Source organism: Epinephelus moara, chromosome 12, assembly GCF_006386435.1.
Source record: "Epinephelus moara isolate mb chromosome 12, YSFRI_EMoa_1.0, whole genome shotgun sequence".
NCBI lineage: Eukaryota > Metazoa > Chordata > Actinopteri > Perciformes > Serranidae > Epinephelus > Epinephelus moara.
This window is the reverse complement of record NC_065517.1, coordinates 31,035,769-31,057,204: the sequence shown is the minus strand read 5'-3', so window position 1 is coordinate 31,057,204 and position 21,436 is coordinate 31,035,769. Positions and strand designations below refer to the sequence as shown.

The 21,436-nt window shown below is 42.1% G+C and overlaps 1 long non-coding RNA gene across 1 annotated transcript in view; it reads left to right on the top strand.

The window, feature by feature from the left end:
- Nucleotides 1–21,436, top strand: part of LOC126398568 (uncharacterized) — an 85,540-nt gene that overhangs the window by 53,782 nt on the left and 10,322 nt on the right. The window contains exon 2 of the long non-coding RNA XR_007570786.1: nt 5,164–5,239. This is a non-coding gene — a long non-coding RNA (uncharacterized LOC126398568). The remainder of the gene's footprint in view (nt 1–5,163; nt 5,240–21,436) is intronic.

The following is a 21,436-nucleotide window of genomic DNA, read 5'->3' as shown; positions in this document are numbered from 1 at the left end:
TTCTGTTTTGATATCTAATTTTTAGTGGTTTAACTAATGCTTTCATCCTGAGCAACTGTTAAGCTAGCAGGTAGGGAATCAGATTAATGTTCGGGAGCATTTCAACAGGACGCCTGACTGCTGCGAGGGAGTGACCTGAACATTAAACACTGAGGCTGATAACAGTGAGATAAAATGACAAATAGTAACGCTGCATTACATTAATGCCTCATTTCCAATGGTTTTTCTGTGTGTGTGAAGGCAGTTTGAACCCAGAGCAGGAATGGTGGACTACTTGTGTAGCTCCGCCCATGGCCTACACTGTTGTGAGCATTTATACTTGTGCGGTGGTTTGTCTGTGTCAGTCTGCAGTTGCACCTCTAAAACACTAGTCAGCGGCAGAGGTTTCTGTGAAGTGCTGTAAAGTTTAGTTGATTCAAAACACACATTAAACATGGCTTAATAGAAACAGTTCCAAACACAAGTACACAAATCAGCTTCACTATAACTCACAGCATTCACAGACAAGCACTTGTCTTTATTTGGACACATTTTCCCCACAAATACAACATGCTAATGTTATTAGCACAAGCCTATGGCATTTTACATTGTATAAATTAGCCTAGCAGGTAACGTTACAATATTCAGCTTCATTACAACTCCCAAGGTTCACTGACAAAACAACTGTCTTTTACTAAACCCGTTTTCCAAACAAATATAAGATGCTAACGTTATTAGCACAAGCCTATGGCATTTTACATTGTATAAATTAGCCTAGCGACGAGCTGAGATTTCCTCTGCTCAAATGAAGCCAGGATAAATCACACACAAGACTTAAAATGTAATTTTTGTGGAGGCTTTATTGTCTTCACAATTTATTGTGAATTTAGCTTTAAATAACTATTTAAAACCAAACTAATCAGAAAAGCAAACACTTGAACTCACATCAGCGTCATAAGAACTACCTAAAATGACAGAAACCATCTTTTGGAAACAGTTATTTGACAGGTACAGTACATTGAATGGCTGCTGCCATAGTATAAAAAATCAGTCTGATTTAATGACATTGTCAAAGATTATAATTTCAAACAACTCGATTGTAGATGTGGCAGATCATTTCAAATGGCTCAGGTCTTTGTGCTCGTCTCAGTGCTGCTGGATATTTTTGATTGTCCATATTATTCAAATTTCCAATTTTTTAGGTTCTTTTCTATAATATATATAAAAATACATATGTTTCCTCCTACCTGTAGTGCTAGTTATCAATCTAGATATTTTTATTGTGAGTTGCCGAGTGTTGGAGATTTAGGTCTTTCCAATATAATGGAACTAGATGGCACTTGGCTGGTTCAGTAGAGAAAAAATAGTTCCTACATGAAACTGCTCACAACAAGGTCTGTGGATTATCTTGAGTATCCAGGTCATGATTTCTGGAAAGAAACAATGCTGTTGAGTTTTTCAAATGTGTTGTTTGGCGCTTTGAGCACCACAAGCTGAGTGCCATCTAGTTCCATTATATTGGAGAGAAGGCAGACATCTCTACAGCTGATATCTCCAACACTCTGCAACTCACACCAAAACCATCTAGACTGATAAATAGCACCACAGGTAAGAAGAAACATATGCATTTTGGATTTTGGGCTGAACTGTCCCTTTAATGTCTGATATTTGAGGCCTGTCTCCATCCTGATGAAAACTTGAGAGACGAGGGTGGAAATAGTCTGAATAAAAATAAATATTCCTCTTCGTGGCAAATTATGATGTGTTGTATTTCCTAATTCTATTACGATGTTGGTAGTGTACTAAACCAAACTTGTAACTGACAAAAAAATCATTTTTCGTTGTAATTGTATGAACATATAAGACAATTAGTCTTCTACTGTGGCTTCTGATTTCTATACTCATCCATTGTTCTCATACGTCTCTGTTCCTTCCTGCGATACACGCTTTAATAATGTTGCTGTTAAAATTCAGGCAGAATCCACATATTTTTTTAACTCGCACTTCCTGAAATAATACCGCCTAAGGATAGCACCCGTTAAGACAGGTCACAGGTATTAAATTTAGCAATAAAGCCAGCCCATTATATGTGGGCACTCTCTACTTGTCAGCTGGGCCACCTGGAGGTTCGCTCCTGGATTCCTTTTTCAAGAAGACACAGAGAGATACCACCACCCTCCCCCCCTCCCCCCAACGGTGCAAGAGCCCTAATTAATTTTTCATATTAGTTACTTTTTAAATCTAACCCTAGCCAATAGGCCCTGGGCGGTGCTTTGAATGTGCGCACTAATGTTTTTATGCTCTCCCTCACCACTGGCTATGATTTAATAACATCTTCCTCAGCGCTATGTCCAGAGTTTTTTTTTTTTATTAGAGAGCCTTAATTAGCTACAACTTGGAGCCTCCCTCTGCCGTCTCTCCCTCCGCTCTACTCCCCCTCCTCCTCCTCTCTGTTGCTTACAGCCAGAAGACAACTACTGCCTGTCACTCTTCTTCTCTTCTCTCTCCTCCACTCCGGCTTGCAACTTGTTTTTGTCCTCCTCGCACCCTCTAGTCACTCACACATATAAGAAATGACACGTCCCTGCCTTGGGCCAGCACAGTCTGAGCTATATCTGTATGTCTGTGTTTGTCTGCGGAGTGTCTGCATGAGTGAGTGTATATTTGTGTGTTGCTGTGTGCAGCTTAATCTGATATTCACATGTCCTCTCTTTAACCTGTACACGTAACGGACAAAGAGGGACGGCTAAGAACAGCAGGAAAGAATATGTAAACTTCAAACACATGCTCAAAACATCCAATGTGTCTTGAGTGAAGAGTAGTGATGGGTGAAAATCATAGACTGTTAAAATGATAGACGTAGCTACCATGACATCACCCATTGGTTTGTGGACCTATGTTTGGAAGCCTCGAGTTCAGCATTGAAGCCATCGCCCCCCTGAATTCACCCCCTGTACAGTTGTCATAAGTTGAAAATGACCCTTCACTAAGTCCCTCCCCCAGACGCAGACCGGCCAATCATAACATAGCATCAGTCTGGCTCAGACCAGGGTCCGAAAACAACACAGCTGTGCTCCATTGACTCTAATGCAGTTGTTTCAGATTTCCTTCATTTTCAGACTGGTTTTGTGGATTTGGAGCTAAATGTTGTGCCTGGGGCACATTGTGTATTAATGATACTCGTTACCTGGAGAGGTTGGAAAAAGATATACGTTTCTTCCCTGTTCCAAAACCAAAATCAAACCCTGAAAAGTGTAGGGTTAGCTAGCTAGCTACTGAAGATATAGCCTACTGAATGTATACACATGCTGCTTTTGCTTTTTAATGATTATAACAGTGAAACAAAGACCGACCCTGCTGTACAGGAACCAGTGAAGGGAAGCAGGGAAACTTTGCTGATATTCAACCAGCTGTGTGTCATCACAGTGTGTGCAGATGAACGTTGTTTGACTTCCCCCGGAGATCCCTGCCCGTCCGGCGGCGGAGGTCCGGATGCTAGCGGTGGCACAGGGGCGAAGCCAAACACACACTGCGATGATTTCGATGATATCGACAAAGTTTCCCTTTATATTCATTGTCTTCTGTGGCGATCAGCAGTGATGTGGTGGTTCACTTTTACACTGTGATCTGTAGCCTATAGTTCGGCTTTAGCTTCTAACTATCTTTGTCTTTTTAACCTGTTGTTGCTGCTGAGTCAGTTTGACATCCTGGATATATCCTTCAAACACAGACTGTAGACCCCTCTGTCTGCTTCTCTCTGGAATCACTCTTTCATTTCTCCAAATATATGATAATATTTCTTCAAGGAGTGCAGTTAGTCACAGTGTGGGCTACATGCTTACTCTGACAGCTTGTTGGACCATCACAAAGGGGCGGGGGTTAGCAAATGGTCAATTTGCTATGGAGACCAAAACAGTTCTTTGCACCAGGCTGTAAACATGTTTATTTATGCTGTAAAGTTGAGCATCTTAAGGTGGAGGTCCAGTGGGATTGACTTGCTTCTGGAACCAGTCTCAAGTGGCCGTTTTACGAACTGCAGTTTTTAGCACATCTGTGTTGACTTAATTTTTGTGAACTCTGGAGGTTGCCGCTCGTTGAAAATGAATAAACAAATCTTTTTGAACGACTCTTTTCAGTGTCCAGTATGTACTGGGTCAGCCTGTCGAATGTCCAAGTGCTCATGAATCCCCAACTTTTCTCACTCACCCGCCTGCTGGTATCATATAGTACTACTCATCTTGCCTGTTCTCATCTGTGAACGAGAAGCGATTGAATACAGCTCGAGGTCAGATAGCTGGGCAATTACGCTCATTGAACGAGACCAAATGAACCGCTCTTTTGAAGTAGGATGTCTGTTGCTTGCCCAGGAATAACAACAAAATAGATGCAGTTACATCACATTTCTCTAACATCTGTTGGGGTTACATGGCCTACCTACATACAAGCATGGGCTTGTTACCAGCAAAAGGAGTATGAATGATACACACAGGTTAGTGAAAACTACACGTTTTTCTGTAGCAGTATTTTATAGCAATATTCACCCTTGTTTCCTTGAATACTTTCGTCTTTACTCCTTGAGTAGCATCAGAGTGGTCAGCTTACCTCTTAAACTAGAATGGTCTGCTACGAAAATTGCACTCCATTTCCTGCTGCTCATTTTGTTATGCAGTAAGATAGTGCAGCACTGGCAGCGAATGAACAAAGGAGGAATGATTAAATTGGAGTTTGAGATGAGAATTCTGCCAACCAAGGCCAATGCTGCATTCAGGTGCCCCTCCGATTGTCGTTTGACTGCCGTGGAAACCACAAAGAAGATGTGTTGTATTTTACTGGTCAAACAGTTTAAACAACACGTCGATGATAACAGAGAGCAAAAATAATGGATCAGGTGAGATATGTTATCTGAAACTACCGTATAACTTCAATTAATAGTCCAGGCTATTATTTGTTTAATCGCTGAAATCAATAGGCCTGTGTTTGGGACAGGCTTTTAATTCTTATCACACAAAACTGTTGCTCAACAGAGATTGGGAAATACAATGAATGAATATGAATATGAATATGAATATGAATATTACTTCCATAAAAATTAGGAGTCTAATTGAGGCAAAATGTGTAGCTCCACCAGGCTAGGCGTTTTATTCGGACTAGGCTTTTAATTGAAGTTTTACTGTCATTTTTCAGATCATTCTGACAACCCTTGAATGCAGCACAAGGCTGGTGACTGGGACGTCTGCTACCAAGGAACAACAGATCTTTGGTCAGTGACAATTATTTATCATCCTATTAAGCTCACATAGCTTACCTACGTATAACTGGGATTCTGAATCAGTGTGTTAAAATAGATATTTTATCTTTGTTAACTTAAACATGACTGGTAGATTGAAGAGAAGTTTTGTTGGGCGGGCAGCACTTGCTGTCGAGTGTCACGGAGAAACTGACACCATATTGTGCAAGAAGCATCAAATATCAAAGGTTCAAAAGGTTCGATACATTTGCACTTATCAGCCGAGAGGAACCGAAACTGTGAAAAGAATCGACCCGCCCGTCACTAGTCAACACTCTGCGATGGGTTTGCAGCCTGCGGACATCAGGAAGAAAGAAGAAAAAAGACAGACAGGCGGCGAGATCGATAGACAGAAAGCAAGATATTCTCTCTGAGCTCTTGTTCTTACAGCAGGATTTGCTGAGATTGCACCTTTTCACACACCTCCAACACAGACGATGCCATATTAGAGTATGAGATTGTGTGTGCGTTTGGTTAAGCAGCTGCAGATTAGTGGAGGTAATGCCACCGTATTGTGGTGATAGAGGGAGTAAAGCTGTAAAGCAGTGCAATATCCGAGTTGGAATGAAAAACAGGGGCGAGAGCGGCTGCATGTGGGTGTGAATTTGTGTGGGAGAGACAGAGAGCTTGCCTATACATATGAGTCATGTGTCACGTGTTGAATAACCCTTTATATCCCACTGAAACACAATCAGGGTAATCAGGGTAACTGTCAGCGTAAACTGAGTCCCAGGCCACTTTGCGATGACTTGATTGGGATGATTGTGGACACACACACAGACGCGTGCACAAAGTGATTGCATCTGCTGAAAAACAATCACTCCTCATAGCGGAGCCACTGTGCGCCCGCTGGAAGAATAAGGGAGAATTACCAGTCAAAGAGGGCAGCCTGCAATCTCGTGTTGCGCAAAAAGGCTTTTGGTCTCATTTTAAATAATTCTAATTTCGAATGAGTCTTGTGGACAGCGTGTTTCATCCCACCATGCTATTGTGCCTGGAGAACACTCCACTAATCAGGATTTGAGTAAAGTGTGTGTCTGCCCGCACAGACCCAGGGAGTGAAGGAGCACAGCTATTTCAGCCCACACAAATGGCCCCCTCAGCCAGTAATGGCGTCTCCTTGAGGCAATTTGAATCATAGTCGAGGAGGCCGTTCGGCAGACTTTGGAGTTGGCATGAACGCTAACTTTTCCTCAGGTAACAGAGAGAGATTTGTGAGTTTCTTGGAGGAAGGTTGATATTGAAGGCAGATTAGATTTACTGCATCAAAGCTGAATTTCCTTGGGTTTTATATCTTGAAGTGGTGCAGCTTGTTCTCAACTTGAAAGAGTTTTTTCCCCCTTTTCTGTGTTGTTTAATATGTAAGGCTGCAGCTCTCAATCTCTGCATTCTGCAATTCTCTCTGTCTGTGGAGAGTCAGCGACCTCTCACTATCTCACATTTGTGTCCCAGCACACACAGACAGTGGTGGAAAAAAGTATTCAGATCCTTCACTTTAGCAGACGACTACCAGTACCAATAGAACAATTTAAAAGCACTCCATTACACCCATTCTTATAACAGTAACGATTATAGTTGCTTTAAGTAAAGGACAAAAGTAGACAAATAATCCCCTGTGACGTTATTATCCCCGCCAGATGTAAGCTTGGAGGGCGTTGGGTTGTGTGTGTACATGCCTGTGTGTGTCTTTGTCTGTCTGCAACTAATCTTGCAAACTACTGGACCAATCAGCCTAATATTTCACCACTGATAAATACAATAATACCGTTGAAGTTCAGTTATGAATGACATGGATCAAAGATTTCTTGCTAAGTTTTGGGGTGCTTTCACACCTGCCTTGTTTGGTTCAACCTGCGTAGTTGTCCCTCCATTGTGACATTAGAAAGTGTCACATTTATCTTGCAAGTGTACTCTTCTTCAACGTTTGGTTTACTTTCTGGATTTTTTCCACATGGAATTTCTGACCAATTAAGAGCAGCTTTGTCGTGCAAGGGATTTGATCTGGTCCGCTTGTAAATGCTGCCGTGAGAACACGAACCAACTCTAGGCTGATGGAGTGGCTGCGATCAGCCCGGGTGACCACTTGGTGGCTTGACGGAGATTTATAAATATGTAACTGCAGGTGTTGTGAAATAAAGAAACTCAAAACACAGGATAGGACATTTGAGGGTTTACTCATGAGAAAGGGACAATTTATAGTGTCTGACAAACAAGCACTATCAGTTGACACACCTACAAGCCTTCCAATACACATTAAAAGGGGTTTCCTGTCACTTAAGCTGCTGTTTGCCTGTTACTCAGACTACCAGCTGCGAGAACAATTGCTTCTCCCCACATAACCAAATTTGGTCATGTCATGTCAGGTCATCTACACTATACTGGATGGTCTTTTCTTAAAACTAGGCTGTCTATGCAGTAGAAAGACCTAAATACTTTTAAAATTGTGTTATATGACCAGAGAAAACAGAGAAAAGGGACTGTAGCATTCGCTTTTGCTCAAGAGGTAGGAAACCCACAAAAACTAGAATGCCCACTTCCTGTTCACAAAACCTTATATCACAGCTCAACAGTCCATTAAATTTTCTGAAGACATTTTAGGCGAGAAATGGGAAATACAGTAACAGAATCTTGGTTTATATTAGATCAGCACCACCTTACCATTTGGTCCTGAGTTTGAGAGAAAGGGGGGAGGATCTCTCTCTTGATCCATCTCTATAATCTTTGTGTTCGGGCATTCAAAAATGAGGAGGTGAGCAGGGCGACCTGGGCGCTGGTAAGATGGAGGGAACTTTACCATAGTTCTTTCGTCACATTGTTATGATACACAGCTGGTTGAAAATAAGAAACTATCCCTTTAATACTGATGCAACAGTGTGTAAGTAGCATTTTCTGTTGTAGCTGGTCCAGGTGCAGCTAGTTTTATCCAAAGGGTAAAAGATAAATCTGAGGGGTTGTGAGATGATTAATGGTGCAGGAAAGAGGAAAAAACAAGTTCTGCTACAGAAATTTGTTTTCATTTTTTGGACTGTTCTCCAAACCTTGTTTTGTGTCAGTGAAATATTGTAGAGTTTCACCTCTTTGGGCTTCAATTATTCAAATGAAGCATCTGATTAGTTTAGGGTGGAAAAGTCTCTTTGGTTGAACTGTTGATAACTCATAGACGTCTGAAACTTTCTGCAAGGACCCTGACACACCACAGTGATGGTCAGCTGTCGGTAAGATTTTTTTTTTTTAGCCATTGAGCTCTTTAACAGAAAGGGTTCATAATTATTTAGGTCATTATTCGCTAGAATGCGGTAAATGTAATTTGTTCTTGTAACACCAGGTTGTGTTGTTAATGTGCTAACTGGCTAACTAGCATCTTGAATTCGTCCTGTTGATCCTTTGGTGTTTCTTTTTCTTTTTGATGAACACAGACTAACGCCACCTGCTGGTATGAAGAGTTATTTCAGGTGCAGAACCTATGTGCTAGTTGGCCATTGGCTGTAGTCTTTGCGGTGTGTTCAAGTGTAACTTTTGGACAGAGACACAGGTGGCGTGAGGTGAAGCAATAGTCGGCCTTCATCGCCACTAGTCCTTTGATGTCAGTTAGGCCATGGGCCGATTATGAGACGGTGGGCCCCTGGGCACAGATCGAGGCCCACCACCTCTCTGCTACAGGAGCAAGACACACAGACTTTATGGTGGCCTTTCATCTTCTTTTTGATTTGTCTCTTTGTGGTCACTATGCATTGTTTTATGTAGGGATCTGTATTGTTAAGATTTTATCGATAATACTACTCTTATCGGTAATCCTTATCAAGCTGGTACTTTATCGATACTCTTATCTGTTATTTTTCATTTCAAATAATTGCTTTTAAGAAAATATATTAATTTAAAAAGAATACATTCAGAAGAGGATTATTGAATATTTTAAATAAAACAAATTGTTGTTTCTAGAGCAGCAACAGTAATTTTTATAACGGCAAAATCATTATATAAATAATATTCCTGACCTCACAATACTGAGTGAAGTTAAGTATTTATCAGTTACTGTGAGTCATTGCTTCTGTCCTCAGTCCTCCTGTCCTGTGTCCTGCTCCCTGTCTGCTGATGTGATTCACTGTGTGCAGGTAACATTAGCACTGATAGAGAGAGGAGGGGCTGTTTGTCTCAGCCAGCAGCTAAGTTTCAAAGTATCTGTCCAATTTTACGATAAGTGAAACTAAGCGAGGGCCTGCCCAATACCCACACTTCCCCTAGAAATACCCACTTGCACTTGGTTGTGTGTGTTCATGTTTAGGCTAGTGGTGTCCCAAAACAGAATTGAGGTAGTAGAAGTGGTTTTCAACACTTAAATCCCGATTCCAAGGGAGCCCCGACCCACACTTAGAACGAAGTGGAAGATGAAATTTCCCAGAGCACCTTGCAAAGTCAGCAACTTCGGCAAGTTTTGGAAAACAATTTATTACTGTATGATCAGAATGTAGGCTATACAAACAACAGATGGTTGGACTAGCGTAAACTCATCAGCAACTCGGTTGAACACAGCGTCAAAAAATTTAAACAAATCGACTTACCCGAACAAAATCCATCAGAACTAGAAGACGTCGTAGGCGCCTACTGTTTTCAGCATTTCTTCTCCGTTGATTCATCAGACAGAGAAGAATAAACATAGCACACGCCACAACACAAGCGCTAGAGCCGGCATTTTCAAACCTGAATGACTACCGGTTCTTGCGTTGCTACTACGCGTGACGTATGCCTGCACGTCGGCCATAGCGATTTGCATGAAGTGGTGTCTCATTTCTTAGGGAAAGATCTCTACCCTAATATTTCTCACCTCCCTCATCAAGGGTTATCTGGCAAACGAGGGCACTCAATATCAAGTGGAAGATTTAAGGGGTAGAAATGGGATTGGGCCTTAGTCTACATACAGACAGCTGTCATTTTAGCTTATTAGTAACAATTCGCTATAAGCCGAAGTAGCGTGCTGTCCTTGTGTAAGGCATAACGTTAGTGACGGTGGATGAGAGACTGTGGACGGAGCATATTGAATATCACTCCGTTGATAAAGCCTTTTACTCACAAAGGTTTAATTGCACTCACAGTAACGAGCGTAGTTGGCGTCAATTTCAGTACTTTTCGAAGTTATCATCAGTTCATTTTAACCGTGGCCACTTGGCTGTTCACCGACTCCATGTTGTGTGGATGTGTGTGTATGTGTAGGAGGTCAGCCACGGCACAGAGCACAGGTGAGAGGCTGCAGGATGATAACGAATTAAACCAAAACGTTCAAAAGTACCAATAATGTTGGAGCTGATCACTGATACGGTCTTTGATCATTTATCCCTAGGGCTCATTTAGTACTGGGTTTCGGTACCCATGCCTATTTTTGTGTAATTCTATCTTTTTTGGGTTGTTTTGTTTTTTGTTTTGTTTTATGGTAATTTTGTCTCTTTGTGGTTGTTTTACCTGTTTTTGTAGTTATTTTGTGTCTCATCACAGTTCCTTTGCATCACTTTTTGGTCTTTTTTTTTTTTGGGCATTTGGGCCTGAGCCTTGTAGGCCCATCCATGGGTTTGGTGTGTCTTGGCTGTAGGTGATTGCGGGACAAAAAGACTGGGATTATGTAAAATCATTATCTAAACAGTAAGTAGTAACTACAGCTTTCAAATACATATCGTTGAGTAATTAATACAGTATTTTCTCCTTGAAATGTATCGGAGAAGAAATATACAGAAGCATATAATGTAAATTATCAAGTAAAGAACAACTACCTTAAAATTGTACTTAAGTACAATATTTGAGTAAATGCCCTTTTCTCTACTGCACACAGAGCTGCATGCATGCTGTATACACTCAATGCAACCCACAGATTCACACACACAAAGAAGTGAGTGACTGTCCCGCGGTATTATTATTCAAAAGGTTCTGTCTTGGCTCTTATCTCCAGCCACAGCAGCGGGATGGCTTTAGAGTATGGACTTAGTTTGAGGGACCTCTGTCGCCGTCAACAGTTTCTCCGAAGAGACAGAAAAACACAAAACAGACGGAAAGGGCTTATATCAGCTAAAGATTTTGCTGAATTGAAAATGAAAAGTGGGGAAAGTATTGAAATACATCTAATCCTTTGACTGGTCATCTCTTTTCTGTCTCTCTCATGGGGATGACTGACTCACTTACTTTATTTCTCTTTATAGATCTCCCTCTTACCTCACCAGTGGCCACAGGTGTACCATAACTGTTAACATCTTTTTTTATTTTTTATATCTGGAGTCCCATTTCTCTCCTTAGTCATCTCCCTCTCCCGCCCTCGCCATCAAGTACAAAACCCCCGAATTCGCTCCATCCCTTGGTCCATCCCCCTCTCCTTGTCTCTGGCCAAAACAGTCGCAACAACGGCCATTTTGACCTACTTCTAGACAATACCCCTTCCAGTCGGCCCTCCACCCCCTCTTTTACTTCCTCTCTCACAGACGCTGGTCTCTCTTTACAGATGCAGGGAAGTTGTGAGGAGGAAACACTCATGGGGAAGTCAGTGTTCCCCTGTGTCTGAATGCCTGAGAGGTAACCTATTTAGGAGCAGAGAGAGAAAGGAAGATGGTGGGGTTGAATATCAATTCTGTTTCCGTTTATTAGGTCAAAACCATTTAGTGTATATGTTTGAAATAACAGAAAAAAAACAGCAGAGTAAAGAAACAACTGAGGCAATTCAGTCCTTTTTTCCCCTCCTTGGCTGCAGTTCCAGAGAGTAGGCTATATGGATGTTTTCAGATTTATCGCAAAATCAATATCACTACATGGATCATATTCAGTGACCCCAAACAGAAAGATGAGAGTACATCCAAGGGACCTTTCCCCAGCAGTTTCGTCTCACTTTACATCAAATCGACTCTGCGCAAGCATTTTTCTTTACAGCAGAGAGTGAACACAGAAGGACTGAATTTTCACTGCCTTCTTACCACTCCTGTAAAACTAATTTAATGTCAGAGGTCGCAGGAGTTTTATAATGCCGCACCTTTGGTTAAGGAAATCTTACTGCTTCTGTTACTGCTTGTTGTTTCATAACTTTATCGATAGGTTTTAAATATAACACAATATAGTGCACAAACATTGCATCAACAGTGCTATTTCAGACAACAGACTGAAAGAAAAAGAAAAATATACCTTTTGAGGGACTTTTTTTCCATTTGCAGTATTATATTTGGCGATATGGCTCTGTTCTGGGGCCTCTCTGCCCTTCCATGCAACGAGGAAAGCCTCAGTTAGAGAGAGCACACCTCTCTGCCCTTCCATGCGCCTACATGGGAAGCCTAAGGCAGGGAGGGCAGCAGCAAAGACCCCCCAGGAGCAGAACAGAGCAGCATCAATGACAAACAGAAATGACATTGATAAGTCAGACACAACATGAAAAGGAGGAGCTGGGGTGGAGGCAGGTTGCAAAACGGCTTGCAGAGGAAGCAGCAACAGTGGGCAGACCAGAGCAGTTTAAATAAGGTGCCTAAACTACTAAACAGAAAACATGTTGTATGACTGATGGTGAAGTTAACAGAATAAACCTTCAAATCAGACAAAAAAAATCTCTGAAATTCAACAAAAACAAAAGTTTTAATTACACATCATATTGTTGAGTCAACGTCTGAACCAATCAGCTGTTAAATCAGGTGAGACCCAGGCATTTCCCATCATGCCCTGGGTCTTGCAGTCAGTGGAAAGCAACTGCAGCGCCTGGCTCTACAAACTGCAGCCGCCTCGATCACGTGAGATCATTGTTGTCCACTTTTGTATGACGTCAGAGCAAGTCGGGATGAAGTCAGACACTTATCTAACCAGCATGCATTGCGTCGATCACTGGTGTTAAAATCTGTGCAGGCCTGACTCATCTCAAACGAGCCTGATGATTAAATCATCAAACAAATAGTCGTCTGTTGTCATTTATTACTGTTAACAAATAAATGCTGCTTGTAAAACTGTTGTATAAAAGAAATGTGACACTCGAGGTCGTGCTGTTGCACTGAATATCAGCCTGCGGCATCGTGCCTATGACCGAATCACAGCCTTGCTGAACAGCACGACCTCGAGTGTGATATTGTATAATTTAGTACCACCGAATTAGCCTGTTGTTTGGGTAAAGAGAAGTTCTATTGGACAACATCAAAATAGCTGTTAGAGGGGACGGTTAAAATGTTACACGTCTGTAAATGTCTCTAAGACAGAGGTCTTGTAAGGAGATAGTCTCAGACAAGTCCAGACAGTGTGAATAAGAGCACCTGTATGTGATTCATATCTCTAGCAATTAGGGTCTAAATCTGTGTGTTACTACTTGTTTTAAACAGAATATAATCTGTTCTATATGCTATAAAATATCTATTTCAGCGAGTCATTTATTCTAAAAATTACTCATTAAATTTCTACGTTTTTTTTAACGGGAGAAAAAAACTGCCAATAGGTTGATTTAATTCCAGTGGAGCACGGTGCAAATTAACTTCTTTCAAGTTGTTTCTTCAGGTGTAGTTTTTCATGATGATGCCAGTAAAGTGAATTGCCTTTTCTCTGCCTTGATTTAAGTTATTTCCTCAAAGTTCAGCAGCTACAGTAAAAACACGAACTAGCTCAATCCAGTAAAAAAAAAAAAATGGAAAAAAGAGAAGATTTTAAGGTTGAATATGAGAGTTAATGACTTGTAAAGCTCTGTAACCGTTGCAGTAAAATTGAGTTTTATTATGCTGTGAAACTAATTCCAGACTGCAGCAGAAGAGATAAGATGTTGGATTGTGTCTCAGGACAGCAGGAATCCTTGAGAGGAATTTTATCCCGTGCATCATCTCTGGACACAGTCTGCATATGTTGTTACTATAACAGTGGATTTTTTATTTTATCCCCATACTACCCAGTCGTTTTCTCGGTCTTCCAGATGGCGCAGTTGGCAGACAACACATTTGACAGCAGAGGCATAGCATTTTCTCTGAAACGCCATCAAAATGCAGCTTTCATCAAAAGCACAGAGCGCCTTTGAGTGTATTTACAGTATGGCACCACACGCTGCGAGCTACTTTTGTAGTTATTTGAACATCAGTGGTGGTCAGCCAGCTAAAGTGAAATGTCACAGGAAGTATTCATTTATACAGGATATAATGCAGCTAATCAGGAAGATGTGGCAGGTGTTTGTCTGCATGGGATTGCACAGATAGATTACTGATGTTCTGCCTCAAACAAGCTCTGCCCTCTACTAGACTCTATGGGTAATTCTCTCCTCCAATCATGAGCACCCATCGCCCACTGACATTTGCATAAACGTAGCCTGCCAATCAGGATGTACCCAAATACATGCAATGCCTACAATATATATAGAAACATTATTCCGGTATCCTCTATCCTTTGACTCTTCAGTGATGGTGACTGCCAACTGTCTTTTGACTCCAGCAAGGTTAGGCCATGGCTCCACCCAGTTCAGTTGCATACAACACATTCTCACTCTGACCTCGCCACATATCGATGTCAGGTCATGGACTTTCTACATCGACATATGACATGCAAGGTACCCTGGGTGCATTGGTTGTTGACGTCCTGGAATGCCATGTCAAATTCTGCCCGTTGCATGTATTGTCTTCTTTCAAAATACACTTCATATTTTACAGGAAGTGTACAATTTGCGTACAGTCTCTTGCAAAGTAAATGCACTACATGGGTACAACACCGCATATTAACATTTTTTTTCCCTCAACAACAAAAGCACATGGTTGGGTTTAAGAAAAAAGATCAACTGTCGTTGTTGTCCAGCGGCACATCCCCTGACATCGTCGGGCGCCTGGCCATGGCGACTGGCCATGTATCATGCCAACATGAAAGGACGGCTTTTTTCGTCAGTGTCTGATGCCAGAAGTCACTGCCCAAGTGCCAATATCTGCCGAATTCTGAGTGAAACTGTGTTGTTGCATACTACCTGGATTGGCTGGGGCCTCCTACTTCTCCACTGCGGTGGTTCCCAATTGGTCCAGCCATGGGATCCAGATTTGTCCTTCATCATTATTTCAAGGTCCACACAGTTTAATATATTCAGCATCATACATGCGTTTGGCCATGTCATCAATCTCATTAGTTGTCTCTGTCAAGTAGCTGCCCGAGTCGTTTTTTTCCCACCTGGACCTTTATGCTCTGCCATTTCTCCTCTAATCATCACACTGTAACCTGTGACAGGCTGTTATGATACCAAAACTATTGCACATTCACATATATGGAGTTTTTTGTTGAGCCAAGAGCGTCACGTAGGTTTTCATTACCAAAGGTTTATGACAAGATCACTTGATAACACCGACTCCCGTGTGCGCATGGCGAGAGACGAGAGGGAGAGACACTGTGCTTCTGCCAGAGGAGCCGCTGAATGAGTTCCCTCTGAGCAGTAAGGGGCCGATCACACCTACAGGTGGCGCTAGAAATGCGGACTCTTCAAAGACGCTTGAAATGCCTGGAACGCCCTTCAGTGAGCGCTCCTTACGAGGAGCGGCTGTAGAGTGGGGGTGCATGCGCAACCGTGGATAAGCTAACCTAGCTAGCTAATGTTAGCATGTTTATCATCGTAATAATGTTTAAAGAGATTGTACTCACCAGACAGAATCACTTGGCTGCTCACACAACTCCAAGTGTGTGCTCTCCGGTGCTTATTGCTATACTGAGGTATTGAGGGATTGTATAGCTACTCGTAATTATAAACAGTCAGGATGAACCGTTCGTCATCGCACTGCATTGCCATTGTGTTTACACAATTTACCTCAGCTACTCTCAACAACAAAACATGAATGAAGTTGACGTGATAGCAAAGCCCACCTCTTGCTTGATTCCATGGATTTGATTGGCTGCCTGGGCCAAGTACGACGATGAAGAAATGGTGCTACTGGTGCCTGAAGCCCAAAAGTTGAGATTATATCAACTTTCAGCGTCTACAAACGCGCGTCTAAAAAGACGCCAGCAAGACGCTCGTCATAAAAAATGCTTGAAAACCAGTCCGACACGTCGTATCATAGGGAATCAGTTGTTTTACTGGCGTCTCGTTTCTAGCGCTCCTTGTAGGTGTGATCGCCCCCTAAGTCACTAAAAGAGTCTGAGAAGTTCGTGAAACATTCAGGATGCCACAGTTTATTCCACACTACTGAAGCTGCTCCTCTTTATGGAACCACCGCAGAGTCTGGGATAATTTTGCTTTCAGCCATGCTTGTTGTTGCCATGGGTAACAGTATGACATCACGTGTCAACAAGTTGAAATATCGTAAATATCATGATATGAATTTTTCATATGATATTTAAAAAATTATCTTGGTGTTATCGTAAACGAGATGATACGGCACACCCCTACTACCCACACTCTCTGGTCTTCCTCTTCCATCCACCTCACTGTCCCACCTGACCACCATGAGGTCTAGAGCCTTCAGCTGTCCCACCCCCCGCCTCTGGAACTCCCAGCAGACATACGTAACATCAACTTTCCGCTTACAAATCCCGCCTCAAAACTCACCTCTTTCTAATAGCCTACTTAGTATGACTCCCGTCCGTCTAGCCACACACATCCACTATTCACACAGAATTGTATTCACTGTTATGTTATTATTTATATTTTTATGTTACTTTATTCCTCATCTCGTTGACTTTTCAATCTGCTGTTATTTTCTTTATCTCTGCCTGTAAGGTGACCTTGAGTGTTGTGAAAGGTGCTTATAAATAAAATGTATTATTATTATTATTATTATACTTTATGTGTAGGGTAGTTGATGACATACATACTATTGGCTCCACACATATTCAGACAGGCACGTCTTGATCGCTTGGCTACATTAATGTAAAGTTCAGTGGGTAAATGCATGCTCATGAATGGAGGGGAGTATTCCCCATAGAGTCCAGTAAAGGGCCCTTCTGTGCTAATAGAATTAGAGTTACATTATTGTAACCTTCGATTCTCTGTGGCAGGGAGCAACCACCGCATTCAACAGTATTGATCCAAGCAACATGCACATCTAAGGGAGCTATCAGGACACACAGCAGGCTAACAAGCAATATAATAGTACAAGGTCAACTCTAAAGAAAGCAAAAAGAAAGAGAATAATCTCTTTTCTTTTCACTTCACTCAACAGTTTCCCAACACTGGTGAGGCCTGATGCACAGAGGACATGTAAGAGACTTCATGTAGACATGTTCTGTAACCCTCCATTGTGGAATCTGCGTTTTTACATTAGTTATGAGATAGTGGTAAAAGATAAAGATGTTTTTCTCTTATTCTTTTTTGCCTCTTGCAAATTGATTCACTCAGCATGGCCCAGGCAAGTCAAGTGTGTTCAGCAAAAGGGAAAATTAATAAGATACAGTAAACATTAAACATTCATTTCCTTCAGGGCATCTGCTACATTCCATTATTCATCTAAGAGCATGCTATATGTAAATGAACAAATTCTGCTTGACTGCAACATGAAACATGAACACTTGTATCCCTCTCTGCCTTGTATACCCCCTTAAATGAAGAATTTGAAATGAGACATCATGCATATTCATAGTTTTAAGCTCTTTTCTCACCGCCTGTAGGTACTGTAAAGGGTGTTTTGATTCTTCGTATTCACTTATGTGTTTCCTCTGGCATGCACCGCTGTTAAAGAAGACACGGTGTAATGTTGGGTCACATAGAAACATATTTCCATATGGGAACGTGATGAAATATTTTTTCCCCCAGTGACCCATGCATGCGACTTTAAAGCAACATCCTCAATCTCACAGAACTATAAGCTGCCCAACACGAGAGCACTTGTTCAGACTGAATGCATCTGCATTTATTTATTTCCCCACCACATACACTCCTGGGAATTAAAGCATGACTGTCATTTTAATACTTATGTTTAGGCATCAGTGAGGTAGAGTTGAACTCCAGGGTGTGTGTGGTTAACACTTTACCCACTAGGGTACTTTTTTTAAGTTGCCAGCCACCGCCAGTATTTTTGATCATATTCACTAGTCTTTTAAGAACCAAAGAATAATTTGTTCTATGAATATATAAACAGGGGCCTCCCTAGTGTAGTGATTAGAGCACTCGTCCTCCATGTGGAAGGTCCAGGGTTCGAATCAGGCAACCAGGGGTCGACGTCAGCAAAGGCCAAATCAAAGGGGATCAGATTTCTGAGCTTAGTCCTCAAGCGTCTCAAGGTTCGAGATGTAAAAGCAGATTCGATATACAGGCTACATAAAACTACAGAAGTGGCCTTCTGTTTTTTGTTTTTTTTTCAAACACAAAAAAAACATTTTATTCTTTCTTATTCCGTTCCTTTTTTGTCAACACTTGAATTTGTGCATTTTCATAAAAAAAAACATTTCAAACAAAAAGCTGAGAAAAATGCATTTTGTCAAAGAATGTCATTTTCAAGAACAAAATCAATTTCACATTTACATTTTTTTTTTTTTATGTCAGTTTGAATTGTATAAATGAAAATAATGATGATAAGGAAAATAATATTCTCTGTGAGGTATAGTGGGAAATGTTGCCACGTTCAGTGTTCTGTTGTCTCCTTCTCCTCTGTGGTCGTCTTGTCCGTGTGTCACTGTCACCGTCATTGAGATCCCGTTTTGTCCCACCAAACTTGTTTATTTCTTTGTCCAAATCAGATTCAGAATATTGATCAAAACACAAATTATCATAGTCTGAGCCCATCAACATCTCCACGGCTTGCTAAACCTTTTCCATCAGCGGCAGCATTTTCGTGCGGTTTTCAAGCGGCTACATTCGTTTTTAGCAGATCGATGTGTGACAGCGCCCCCCCCATCTTAGAACAGTGAAAACATGGATTGCCGGAATACCTTGTCAGTGGCGGGGACAGTGTTAAAGAGGCAAAGAAGCCAGAGAAGGCAGACTGATATTAAGCTAATTTTTTAAGGTTAGGACATCGTCGTGGTCTTACTTACATATTATGAATATTGAAAAACTCAACTCAATTAACGAGACTTTTAGTTATTAGACAAAAGTCCTGATCTTACCCATCCATCCATCCATCCATCCATCCATCGAAGGTGGTGAAATAGGAGGTGAAATATGTATTACCCTCCAGTGTGTTCTGGGTCTGCCCCGGGGCCTCCTACCAGTGGGATGTCCCCAGAACACCTCCAACGGGAGGCGCCCAGGAGGCATCTTGATCAGATACCTGAACCACCTCTACTGACCCCTGTTGGTGCGAAGGAGCAGCGGCTCTACTCCGAGCTCCCTCAGGATGTCCGAGCTCCTTACCCTATTTCTAAGGGGGTGATCACACAGAAATGAGACGCTAGAGACGCGGACGCTTCAAAGACGCTTGAAACGCTGGAAGCGCTTATTCAATGCGCACTAGCTACTGCCATCTGACGCTCAAAAAAAGTTGAAAATATTTTAACTTTTCAGCGTCTACGCGTGTCTAAAGACACGTGTCTAAAAAGAAGCGTCTACAAAAATGCGCGTCTAAAATGACGCCGGAAAAACACCCGTCTAAAAAGACGCTTGAATGCCGGTCAGACGCGCCGTATCATAGGAAAACAATGGTTTTACTGCCGTCGTGTTTCTGGCGTTTCATCTCGGTGTGATCGCTCCCTAAGGCTGTTTTTTTTTTTCTGTGACTAAGCAACCAATGAAATCTTGCTGACTAAAGACCTCTCTGGTCGACTAACATTCGGTCGACTATCAGGGGGCAGCTCTACAATTAGATAAATGAGACTTGGATAATTCTGCAGCAGTTGTGTGAGCATTTGTAAATGGATGTTTTGATGTTGTTTTACGGTTATTAACACAAGAATTTTCTCAGGTTTTGGATTCTTCGTTCAACGGAGGCATACAAGAAAAATTTTCTTCACAAATTCAATGTAACACGGAGAGAAACTGATATACAAATGGTCACTTGGGTTGTGAAGTATTCCTTCAAAGTACCTAATTCATTTTCCAAATAATACATGCAGCAATTAATTTGCAAATCCACAATAAAACAACAACTGTTCAAACATAGAGGCCCCTCAAGAAAAACAAGCACATGTCTCTGTCACCACATTCTGTATTATGGCCTTAAATTCATCAGTGGATATAAGTGTATGTAATTTTAGATCTAATTTTTATAAGCGGTTTGAAGGTAAGAGAATTGTCTTTTGCAGCAGGTTTGTGTGGCAGCACGCCTCCACCCTAGCACCACTTAGATTAGATGTTTCAGTCCCTGCACTGATATATATGTTGGACGGTTCAAACCCTCCAGTAATGCAGAGCTGGATGTATCAATCCCATCGGCTCACGCAGAGCTGAAGCCACGGCCCTGTGAGGCGCATCCACCAAAAATACACCCAGCAGCTTGTGAAAGTCAGACGCCAAATTTGATCTCCAGCCTGGATTCCAGGCGAGCAGTGACCCCACACAGGATTCAGCTCTCGACACTTCGGGGGGGGGGGGCATGCTGCTTTGCCTGTGGCTGTTTATAATGCTCCTTTAATCTAAAGCCGCCTGTGTCTTTACCAGCTGCAAACATTCGTCTGCATGTACAGAGACCCACTTAAGTGGCTCATTGCACACAGTAACATCGGGCACACTTCCCCCGCCATGCGCTCTGTCAATGTACCTGGCAGCGCATCCACTCACACCATTTACATTTCAAAGTCAGACACATTTGCACAAACACACACACAAACACACATAGTTGCCATCTGGTATTCCTGGTTCCTCTCACTCCCACCCGTTGGTTCCCAGACCGTGTGAGCGAAGCCTACATGGTGTTTTCAGCTATAAATGCTTGTGTTGATGCATGTTGGATTTCAGCAGTAGGAGTGAATGTTACTGCATGTATTCCTTTAAATTAAGGATGTGTTTGTGCAAGTCACAACCCCGTGGCTATGCGTACGTGTTTGAGCACCTGTTAGTAGAGTCTACAGTTTATATCCAGCTGTGCGTGTCACCGGCTCTTACCCGTGCGTTCGGAATATGCACGTGGGTGTTGTGCAGGCCTGTGTGTGTCTATGCGTGTGTTCGCTGGCTTATGGTAGAGGCTGTGGCATTGAGGAGGCCTTATCTGTCGTGTTCAGAGAGGTAGCTCTCACAGCAGATAGAGCTCTCAGCCGGAAGCATGGGCGCTGCTGAAAAGACTTCTGACACACACCTACAGCTCTGGCTCAGACAGCAAAAGAACGAACCGGGGGGGGGGGGGGGGGGGGGGGGGG